General features: G+C 41.5%; 1 non-coding gene across 1 annotated transcript; it reads right to left on the reverse strand.

Annotated features, from left to right (window-relative positions):
• Positions 1 to 3,452: 3,452 nt before the first annotated feature.
• Positions 3,453 to 3,591, reverse strand: LOC115869826. Its single transcript, XR_004046387.1, has one exon. It is a non-coding gene; the product is annotated as a small nucleolar RNA SNORA70 (small nucleolar RNA).
• Between the last annotated feature and the right edge of the window lie 7,659 nt (positions 3,592 to 11,250).

Genomic DNA, 11,250 nt, shown 5'->3' on the forward strand with positions numbered 1-11,250 from the left:
ATGCCTGATACCTGATCCCTTCAACACCTCATGATCTCACAGGCTGGTGTGCTTCTTCCTTTAATCAAACTACTCCATTCTATGTTCCTGGTTCCAGCCAAGTGGAAGGACTAGCTGTTTCCCCTCCTGAAGCATCCACCCCTCTTTCTCTGTGGAACTCTCTAGGCATTTGACCTTCCCCTGTTGCTGCGTGGCAGTAGCCCTAGTGGTGTCGTGGTTAGGTGTTGGGCTGTTAACCTCAAGGTGAGCAGCTTAAAACTACCAGCCGCTCCTCAGGAGAACGATGGCACTTTTTACTCCAGTGAAGAGTTACAGGCTCAGAAACCCACGGGGGCAGTTCTACTCTGTCCTTTAAAGTCTCTATGTGTCAGAAATAACTTGATGGCAGTGAGTTTGGAATGTTAGGTCCCGCATCCAGCGAGGCAGGGTCAGTGTCCTCTGGCTGACAGGAAGGTGGGGCCTGAAACTGAGCTGTGAAGGGGACACCTGGGGGGGGGCAGGGAAGCGCTGGAAAGACAGTGCAGTTAGACAAATGCGATGGGGATGGGGTCTGCGGTAAGAGACAATGATAACACTATATCACACCCCCACTCCATCCCAGTAACCCCAGGAAGATGACATTGGAAAGTGTATTTCTGGGAAACAGAGAGCATTCTCAAGAACAAGCCAGGCCAAACCCCAGATTAGGCCTGGCAAGGACTCCTGGTCAAAGAGAAGCTATCCTGAGAACATGACAAGAACCAACCATGAGCGGTAGAGGCCAATGAGCAGACCTAGAGTCCTGAGGACAGTGGTTCTCAGCCTTCCTAATGCTGAGACCCTTTAATACAGTTCCTCATGTTGTGGTGACCCCCCAACCATAACATTATTTTCATTGGTACTTCATCACTGTCATTTTGCTACTGTTATGAATTGGACGACCCCTGTGAAAGTGTCCTTCGACCCCCAAAGGGGTCATGACCCACATGCTGAGAACTGCTGCTCTAGGAGGAGTCAAAGATTCCCAGCAAGCTTCAAGAACAGGAGCTCGGGCATGGTGACCAACTCAGAATCCCTGAGAAAAGAATGAAGGCCCATGTCACAATCCAGGCATCCGGAAAAGGAAATGGAGGCTTCTCTCCAGGCTTCCAGGGACTGGAGTGTGTGAAGTGATTGTAGCCTCAGTGCCATTCATCCTGGAATCTGGATCAGAGTTGATTTTCTAGGTGGGGACAAGACCTCCCATATTCCTTTCTCCCTTCCAATTGTTTCTGCTGTTGGTCTGCCAGCTTCTGGGTCCACTGAGAGCTCCTGAGGCCTTTGGTTCATGGCTCTTGTTAGTGTGCCTATCGGCCTGACCTCAGACATTGAAGCATGGCTAGTCCTGAGTAGCAGAGAGAGGAAAGAGAGAGGCGTGGGTCTCTGGTGTGAATAAGAACCAGCCTGTGTGATCACGAGGTGTCGATGGGATCAGGGACCAGGCATCTAAGACCCAGAACAAAATCATACCCAAGGTATGAGTGGAGACCCAATGCCCATCTGTAGACAATTGGACATCACCCTACAGAGGGGTCATAGGGAAGAAATGAGCCTGCCAGGATGCAGTGTAGCACCGATGAAACACACAACTTTCCTCTAGTTCTTTAGCGCTTCCTTCCCCCCAATATCATGACCTCAATTCTACCTTGCAAATCGGATTAGAACAAAATATGCACACTGCTACAGACAAGAGCCCGCAACACAGGAAATCCAGGATAGATAACACACACCCCCAGGGCCAACAATGAGAGTAGAGATACCAGGAGGATTAGAAGTGAGTGGGGGGAGAAAAGGGGAATCGACCATAAGGATCAACCTATAACCCCCTCTGAGGGGGACGAACAATGGAAAAATGGGTGAGGGGTGAAGGAGGATGATGTAAGATATGAAAATAATAAGCTATAACTTATCAAGAGTTCATGAGGGAGGGGGAAGAAATGGGGAGCTGATATTGGGGGCTCAAGTGGGAAGAGAATGCTTTGAAAATGATCATGGCAGCATATATGCAAATGTGCTTGACACACTAGATGAATGTATGGATTGTGATAAGTGTTGTAAGAGCCCCCAATAAAAGTATTTAATAACATTTTTAAGTAAAAAAAAAGAAGGGGGTGCTGTATGGTTGCTGGCGGATTTAGGAAACCTCATTCTCAACCTCAAGGAGCTAATCAACTTTCACTTTCACCAGGCAAGCCTGAGAGCTGCAAAACTGCAGACATGAAACCCTTTTCGGCAAAGCTGGCAGAATGAAGCATTGTGGGTGGAGGTCCCCTGGGTAGCTATTTGGTCAAAGTGAAAATGTAGATTAAACTGGGGAAATATATATATCAGTGTGAATACAGACACACATATACACATATCAGACACACATACAGAGGAGACATACACATATACACATATACAAACCCATACAGAAGTCATACATGCATGTATACATGTACAAAGGAACTTCAAAAGGTTCATGGAAAAATTTCGTTATCCTTTAGGGGGAGGTGGGGCGTGGGAGATAGGAGATCTGTGCTTTTGGTGGGCATAGATCAGGCAGGGCATCAACGCAAGTCCCGCCATTTGTTCAAGGGGCCCCACTTGAGGATGTATGTGACTCCACAACTATTTGGGATGAGATGCTTCTCAACCACCAGAGCTTCAAATTCATGAGCATTAAATCGTAAAAGCCCCACTTTTTGCAAGTATGGCTCTTCTGGCGCCCAGGGAACTTGAACTTGGTCCTACAGAGGACCTTGACCTCATGTACCTTGTTTGGAAGTTGGTACAGATGGGCATGATGGCTTGACCTATGACATAGGTCCTATGTGGACCCAAGTGAGGTAGTTAGTTTATTGTGCCAACCTGGCCAATAAACACATGTGGGGTTAATTGAAGGGCAGAGGGATAAATGGCTCCGTGAGCCTCGCCTTTCCAGTTCTCAGGTCTCCTGCTTTCTGATGATCAGACCAGGGTGCAGCTGCCTTAGCCAGTTCCCTGCTTTAGCTTGCAAGGCTCACTTCCTGTAAGACATCCTTGAGGAGAAGCCACATGGACCTACCCCAATGCAGCCCGGAGTGCTGGAGCAGCTGTGTGGAGACCCCTGCCAGAGCTGAGATGCTTATACATTCACTGACTGGGCTTTCCTCCTGCAGTCAGCATCATTGCATGTTTTGTGAGATGGAGGAGGACTTTGTGGATTGGTGTTGGACATATGGGTTAATGGGTTAATGTTGGACTTATGGGCTTGGGCAGCACTGGGTTGGGATGTTTTCTTGATGCGCACTTAACCGTTATATAAAACTCTCTCTTATACATGAGTTTCTGTGGATTTATTCCTCTAATGTACCCAGACTAACACACCAAGTCACATACCAAAGGCACCTCACATCCCCATCTAGAGCCCAGATTAGGGACCATAGAGATTAGTGAGGTCAGATATATGAAAGAGTTGCTTCCAAAGTCACCAAGGGCAACCTAGACTTGCCAACAGGTTTCATAGCCTACCGAGAAGGCTGCTGTTTGCAGCCATTGCCCACTGACACGCACACCCCTCAATATGAGGATGATCAACCGAATTGACCGCCAGAAAAAAATCTTCAAACCAAACCCACTGCCATCAGGTCGATTCTGTTGCATGGTGACCATCAGGTTTATCTGAAGCTATAAGTTTTCACAGGCAAAAACAGCCTCATCTTTCTCCCATGGAATCACTGGTGCTTTTGAACCACAACTCAGCACTTACCTGGCAACACCATCAATCAGTTCGAACATAAATACATATGGACAAAAGGCCCCAAACTCACTGTTATTGAATCAATTTCACTGTAACAAGTTCTGAGTAATGACCTCAAGGTCATTTGCTCTATCTTACCAGTGGTTCCACAGCAGAAAAACAAGGCCATTTGCTCCCCTAAAAACTACAGCCTTGAAAACCCAATATAGTATCTCTGAGTCAGAATGGAGCCCTGGTGGTGAAGTGGTTACACGTTGGGTTGTGCATGGTCACCAGTTGAAAACCACCAGTGGCTCCGCGGGAGAAAGACTGGGCTTTCTACTCCTGTAAGCAGTTATAGTCTTGGCAACCCACATGGGGTTACTATGAGTCAGCACTGGCTCCAGGGCAGTGAGTGAAATGAGTCAGAATCAGAATTGACTCAATGGCAATGGGTGGAAGATATAGCTAGCTAGCTAGCTAGCTAGATGCTACGGTTCCAAAGTTGGGTTTTCGGTATAAATATAAAAACCTACTAATGACATAAATTGGTGGTGGTGGTAGGTGCCATAGAGTTAATTCTGACGCATAGCAACCTCATGTCCAACAGCAGGAAACACTGCCTGGCTCCGCACTTACTCTCCCAATTTGTGCTCTATTTGAGCCCAGTGCTGCACCCACTGTTTCAGTTCATCTCATTGAGAGCCTTTCCCTTTTTCAGTAACCTATTTTACCAAGTGTCATCTCTTCTATGATTTATTTCATGTTTTAGCTACTCTATGATTAAGAGCAAGTTTCAGAATCTTTTCTGACAGCTAAGCTAATCATTTCTTTCTTTCCTGCCTTTTAAAAGAACTTTTGGTTTTCTCATGTACAATGGCCTTGATGTTTTCCCACAGCTCGTCATGTCTTCTTTCATTAGTGGTCAATGTGTCAAATCTGTTCTTGAGGCATTCTCTAAATTTAAGTGGTTTAGATTCAAGGGGATATTTTGACTCTTGTGTATTTGCTTTAATTTTCTTCCACTTCAACCTGAACTTACATATGAGCAATTGGGGATCTTTTCTACAGCCAGCCCCTGGCCTGCTTTTAGTTACAAATATTGAGCTTCTCTGTCATCTCTTCCCACAGATGTAGATCATTTGATTTCTGTGTATTCCTCCTATGTAAGTCCATGTGTATGGTCCCCTTTTGTGTTGTTGCAAAAAAAAATAGGTGTTTGCTATGAACAAGTCATTGGTCTTAAAAAATTATGTCAGAGAATACCACATAGATGTTTACTTGTGTTTTATTGACTAGGCTAAGCCATTCGACTATGTGTACCATGACAAACTATGATACCCTTGAGAAGAATGGGAATCCCAGAACAGTACATTGTGCTCATATGCAACCTCTATATGGATCAAGAGGCAGTGTAGAACAGAACAAGGGAATGCATAGTTTAAAATCAGGAAAGATGTGTGTCAGGGTTGCATCCTCTTACCATACTCATTCAATCAATCTGTGTGCTGAGCAAATCATCAGAGACGATGGCTTATCTGAAGAAGAATGTGGCATCAGGATTGGAGGAAGGCTTATTAGCACCTTGAAATGTGCAGATGACACAGCCTTGCTTGCTGAACGTGAGGAGGACTTGAAGCCCTTGCTGATGAAGATCAAAGATTACAGCTTCCAATACGGATTGTAACTCAATGTAAAGAAGACCAAAATCCACACAACTGGACCAATAGATCACATCATGTAAAAGGAGAAAAGATTGACATTGTCAAGGATTTCGGTTTACTTCCATCTACAAGCAATGCTCATGGAAGCAGCAGTCAACAGATCAAAGGATACCTTGCGTTGGGCAAATCTTCTGCATGAGACATCTTTTTTCAATCGCCTCATATGCATGTGAAATGTGGACATTGAATCAGGAAGACAAGTTCCCGAAGAAGAAAACCATGCGTGGCAAAGTAGTGGTGCAGCTAAAAGGAAGACAGTCTTTAACAAGATTCATTGGCACAGCGGCTGCCTCAGCGGACTCAAGCATATGGACGGCTGTGAGGATGACACAGGAACAGGCACTTGACAAGAATGCCACTGAACCAAGTATCATGTCCTTCCCCAGGGGCTGGTTCCTCCTGAGGATATGTCCAAAGGATGTGAGAGGAGCTCTCACCATCCTTGCTTCTACGGAACCTTTTGGCTGTACATAAATTAAGAATAGTTACAGGAATTCTATAAGGATCATTTGCCTCCTAAAAGGATTTGTTGTAAGTCATTCAAACAAAACCAAACAAAAAGATTCAATGAGACATCAGAGTGGGAACTGACTCCACAACAATGGGTCAAGACACTTGAAATGGACTTCGGGCTCTCTGAGCAGCACCGGGGATGTTGGCAAGAACAAGTTAGGAGTGAAGTAGAAAGCGGTTGATTCATTTTCTAGGAAAGATGGGTGTGATGTGAAAGTCCCTACTATGCTTACTATAAGAAATTATGGAAAAACACTAATCACCGGACTCCAAGAATCAAAATTGCATCTGATTGCCTCAAGCGACTTGTTTTTAAGTGATCCTTGCTGACCTGCAGAACCATGAAGTTACATTTAGAAAATTCAAGTTAATTGCTTAGTATGTTCAGGGCAAAAAGCTGCCGGACCAACTTCCATGGCATGGATCTTACTTGGGACTCAATGTGCTTCATGGTCAAAAAATGGCAGACCATGATTGAAATTCAAGTGATGTCAAGTCTCCCAATGGCTCGCTGCTTCATCTGCCTGTGTTGGTTTCACTAAAACACTCAACAATCTGATTCAGAAGACCGTTTATGCTCAGCACCAACAGGTTCACCAAATGAGAAAGAAACTGATGGAAATCATGACCCGAGAGCTGCAGACAAAATGACTTGAAAGAAGTGCTCAATAAATTAATTCCAGACAATACTGGGAAAGAGATAGAAAAGACTTACCAATCTATTTACCTCTTCAAGACATGTTTATTAGAACAGTAAGACTGATGAAGAAGCCATAGTTTGAATTGGGAAAACTCGTGGAGCTTCTTGGTGAATGAAGGTGGTCATGTGGGGGAATGCTGATGGACACAAGACAGGTGCTACAGTGAAAATCAGACTTTCAATGGTGAAAAATGAAAGATTTTATTTGTGAGGGAAAAGAAGACATTTGAAAATGATTCTATTCCACTAGCCAAAATAATAATAATAATTTTGTGCAGTTTTTAAGAAACATAGCCACAATTTCAAGGGAGTGCATGCTTTATCGCTTTCCCACTTGTTTCCATTATAAAATAGTAATACTTACAACCCTTCTTGAATGGACTGCAGGAGCAGAAATTTGAATTCATCATAACCCTTGGTTCATGCCTACTATTAGCTTTGGTCAATTCATGATCCTGCTCATATTAGAAATACCTGTGGCACAACAATATACAGGCTACCTCAGCATGGTATATCGATAGATGGGTGGTAGTTGCTTTCCCTTTATATCATCTATAGTCAGACCTAAGGAGCTAACCACGAGGTCAGCGGTTCGAAACCACCAGCTGCTCCTTGGGAGAAAGATGAGGTTTTCTACTCCTATAACAAGTTACAGGTTTAATGGGATCCTGATTTCCTATGTAAATTCTCACTAAAATATTATCCATCTATCTCTCTATTTATCTATCATCTATCTATAGCTATCTGTCTACAGCTATCTATCTATCTATCTATCTATCATCTATCTATGTTTTTTTAAGAGTTACAGTTTTGGGGGAGGGGAAAAAAGAGTTATGGTTTCAGAAACTCACAGGAATAGTTCTACCCTGCTTACAGGGTCGCTATGAGTTACAATGTATTTGATGGTGTGAGTTTGGGTTTTGTTTTGTCCGTTTTTCTTTTTAGTATATTCAGACCTGAAAGCTCATTTAAAATTTTAGTTGTTTTTAACTTTTAAAAAGAATAACAATCTTTATGGAATCTCTGCAGACCAAGTTTTTTCACTTAATACAGTATTTCTAAGACTTATCTTTATTGGTATGTTGCTGTTGTGTACTCATTTTGACCAGATAAATATTCTACTTTTGGATATACTACAGTTGGTGAATCTATTCTTCTGTCAGTGGGTATTTGGGTAGTTTTCAGGGTTTTTCTACTTGGGGAAAATGCTAGTATGAGCACATGTAAATGTTCCATAGGATACGTATGTAAGTTTCTCAGGTAAGAGGGGGTTGGTATTTAGAATTATTAGATAATGAGTATGTGAATGTTCAACTTCGTGATATGAAGTAAATCTATTTTCTAAGGTGTTATATAAACTCACACTGTTAACAATTGTTCGCAGAAAGACGAGGTTATCTATTTTTGTAAAGATTTACACAGTCTAGGAAACCCACAGGGGCATTCTACTCGGTTCTGAATTGGAATCAATTCAATGTCAGTAGAATGACACGTGTAAAATATACTGCTGAACTATAACTTTTAAGACTTGGTCTTGTTAACCTATAGTTTTGCCCATTCATGTGTGTAAAGTAGCATCTCTTTGTGGGCTGGATTTGAAGTTCTCGGATCATGAATGACACTGGACATCTTCACATGTTCATTGGCCATCTGTGTTTTCTCTTCTGTAAAATGTCTTTTTGTGTCTTTTGTCCATTTTCCTATTTGGTTGCTTGGCTATTCTTTGTTCTTTTCTTATTAATGTATAGGAGTTTTGTTTTTAATATATCATAGTTGTGTGAATAACACAGATCTTCTCCCCAATTTGTAATTTGGGAAGGGGCTCTTTTCTGGGCTCACAGGTCTGACTCAGTGCCATTTAACTGTCCCAATTATCATAGTTGTTTTTTAAAAAAATAACTTTGGCAGTTTGGGGTCCTTTCCCGTTCATGTAAATCTATGGCTCTCACCTGGGGATGGCTTTTCCTTCTTGGGGATTTTTGACAATGATTAGAGTAATTTTGGATTGTCACAACTGGGGAATGGGATTCCTACTGGCATTCTAGTGAGTAGACACAAGGAATACTGTTAAATATCCCACAATGCACAAGACTGTCAACAATTATTATGCCCCCAATATCAATACTGTTGCGGTTGAGAAACTCTGATATAAAGTGCAGAATCCACTTACAAGAGTTCTTGAAAAGCCTCTGTTGAAATTTCTACCGAAATTACACTGAACTAACAGCTTAATCTGGAAAAAAATTGATTGACTGTGCCAGTCATTTGTTGTTTGTTTTTTCAAGAACTAACCTCTAGCTTTGCTAATCTTTACTATTCTGGGGTTCTTTGTTTTTCCTTTCGTTGATACTCTTTTTCATTTTTATTTCTTTCTACTTACTTAGACGTATCATATTTTTTTCTTTTTTCAATTTCTTAAGTTGGAGACTTAGCTCATTACTTTCAAGCCTATCTTTTCCACTACCCCTCTAATACTTTAAAACCAAGCCCACTGCCATCTAGTTGATTCTGGTTCATACCAACCCTATAGGATGGAATTGAACTGCTCCATAGGGTTTCCAAGGCTGTAAATCTTGACAGAAGCAGATAGCATCATCTTTCTCCCTGGGAACAGTTGGCGGCTTTGAACCACAGCCTTGCATTTAGCAGCCCAATACTTAATCCACTGGGCCACCGGTACTTCTCAGGACTATAAAAGTTGATTAAACAGCATAGTATTAAATAATTACCTAGGAAGCAGCCCTATCTTTTATTTTCTGATCCTGATTTTTCTATTTTTTATCTTTTCTTATTAATAGTGCATTTTGCCACTTCTCTTTTGTTCTGCGAGTTTCTTATCTGCTGCTGTGGCTGTTAAAATCCTGTGACTTCATTTCATTGGGGTCTCATCTTTGATTAATAAGTATATATTTTAGGGTAGAAGTTAGAGGTTATAATTTTCCCCCAAAACCATTTTATTTGAAGCTCTTACAGATATCATATCATTCCATAGTTCAAGCACATCAAGCAGTATTGTACGATTGCTACTATAATCAGTTTCAAAGCATTTTCTTCCTTCTCGAACTCCTTGATATCTGCTCCCCTTTATCCCCACCCCCAGAAACCCTTATTCTACTTGCTGGGTTTCATACCAAAAATCCCCGAAAAACATAAAACAAGAAAATTACCTTTTAAAACCTTGTTCTCATGCAGTTAATAATTTTCTTCACGAAGCCAAGATTTTAATAAATAAATAAAACGTCGAAATCCCATATGGAATTCTGCCTGGTTTTATAACCTAGAAATCAGTAAAATACAGTACTCAGTTAAAATTTCACAATGGTGTGTCTTACTTTCATTTGTGGAACACAGACTAAAGAGAATTTTAGCTGTGGTTATAAGTAGCATAGACTGCTAGGTTTACTTTGAATGCTTATTATATTGTACCTCAGTTTTAAAACCTGATAACCAATTGTAAAACCAGTAGTAGTTTTGCAAGCAGAACCATTTATAATAGTGGCTCTTGATTGTCTATCAGAATCCCAGGGAGGTTAAGAAAAATCACTGACCAATCCCAGAGTTCTAAGAATTACCTGAAGTGCTTGTTAAACATAAACATCTGCTCTGAAGAGTAAAACTTGTAGGCCCAGAACAAAGCCCTAAACTCTGAATAAGGATTGAATAAGCGAGGTGATTTTCATGATCAAGCCAATCGGGGAAATCCTGATTTGAACCCACACTTCTCAACTTTCAATGTGCACACCACCTACCTGGGCATTTTGTTAAAATGGAGATTCTAACTTAGTATACTCTGAGGCAGGGCACAGAATTCTTTCTTTCCAAGTTCCTAGATGTATACTCTTGAAACTTCTTCCAGTTACTAGTCTGCCCTTTGAGTATCTAGGATTTAGACAATTCTGTCCAGTAAAACATTCTTTAAGATGGAAATGTTTTCTCCTGTCCAACACAGCAACCACTAGTTTGTTGTTTGGCGTTGAGTTGTGTCTGACTCATAGTGATGCTATATGATGGAATAGAACTGCCTCATTGGGTTTCCTAGGCTATAATCTTTACAGGAGCAGAACTTTCTCCTATTGAGTCACTCAACACAAAACAAAACAAAACAAAACAAAACCCTCACTGTCATCAAGTCAATGCCGGCCCATAGCAACTTTGTAAGACAGCATGGAACTTTGAGTTTCGGAGACTGTAACTACTTATGGGAGTAAAAAGGCCTGCCTTTCTCCCTCTGAGCAGCTGGTGGTTTCGAACTGGTAGCAAACCAGTTCATAATACTATGCCATCAAGGCTGAATGGGTTCACATGCCAACCTGTTAGTTAGCAGTCCAGTGCTTAACCACTATGCTGCCTTATTAAACGGAGGCTAATTACTTGAGAAATTAAATATTGTTGTTATTATGTGCCATCCAGTAGGTTCTGACAGATTAATCTGGGGAATATTGATTGAATGTGTCAATAATTTGTGGTTTGCTTTCAAGAACCAGCCTTTAACTTTACTAATCTTTGTTTCACATCATTGATAATCTTACTTTGTTTTTAATGATTTTTTTTCTACCGCTCTTGACTTACTCTAGTATTTTTCTTTCAGCAACTTC

The sequence above is a fragment of the Echinops telfairi genome, unplaced genomic scaffold, assembly GCF_000313985.2.
Source record: "Echinops telfairi isolate 266 unplaced genomic scaffold, ASM31398v2 ScPeMD7_53;HRSCAF=182, whole genome shotgun sequence".
NCBI lineage: Eukaryota > Metazoa > Chordata > Mammalia > Afrosoricida > Tenrecidae > Echinops > Echinops telfairi.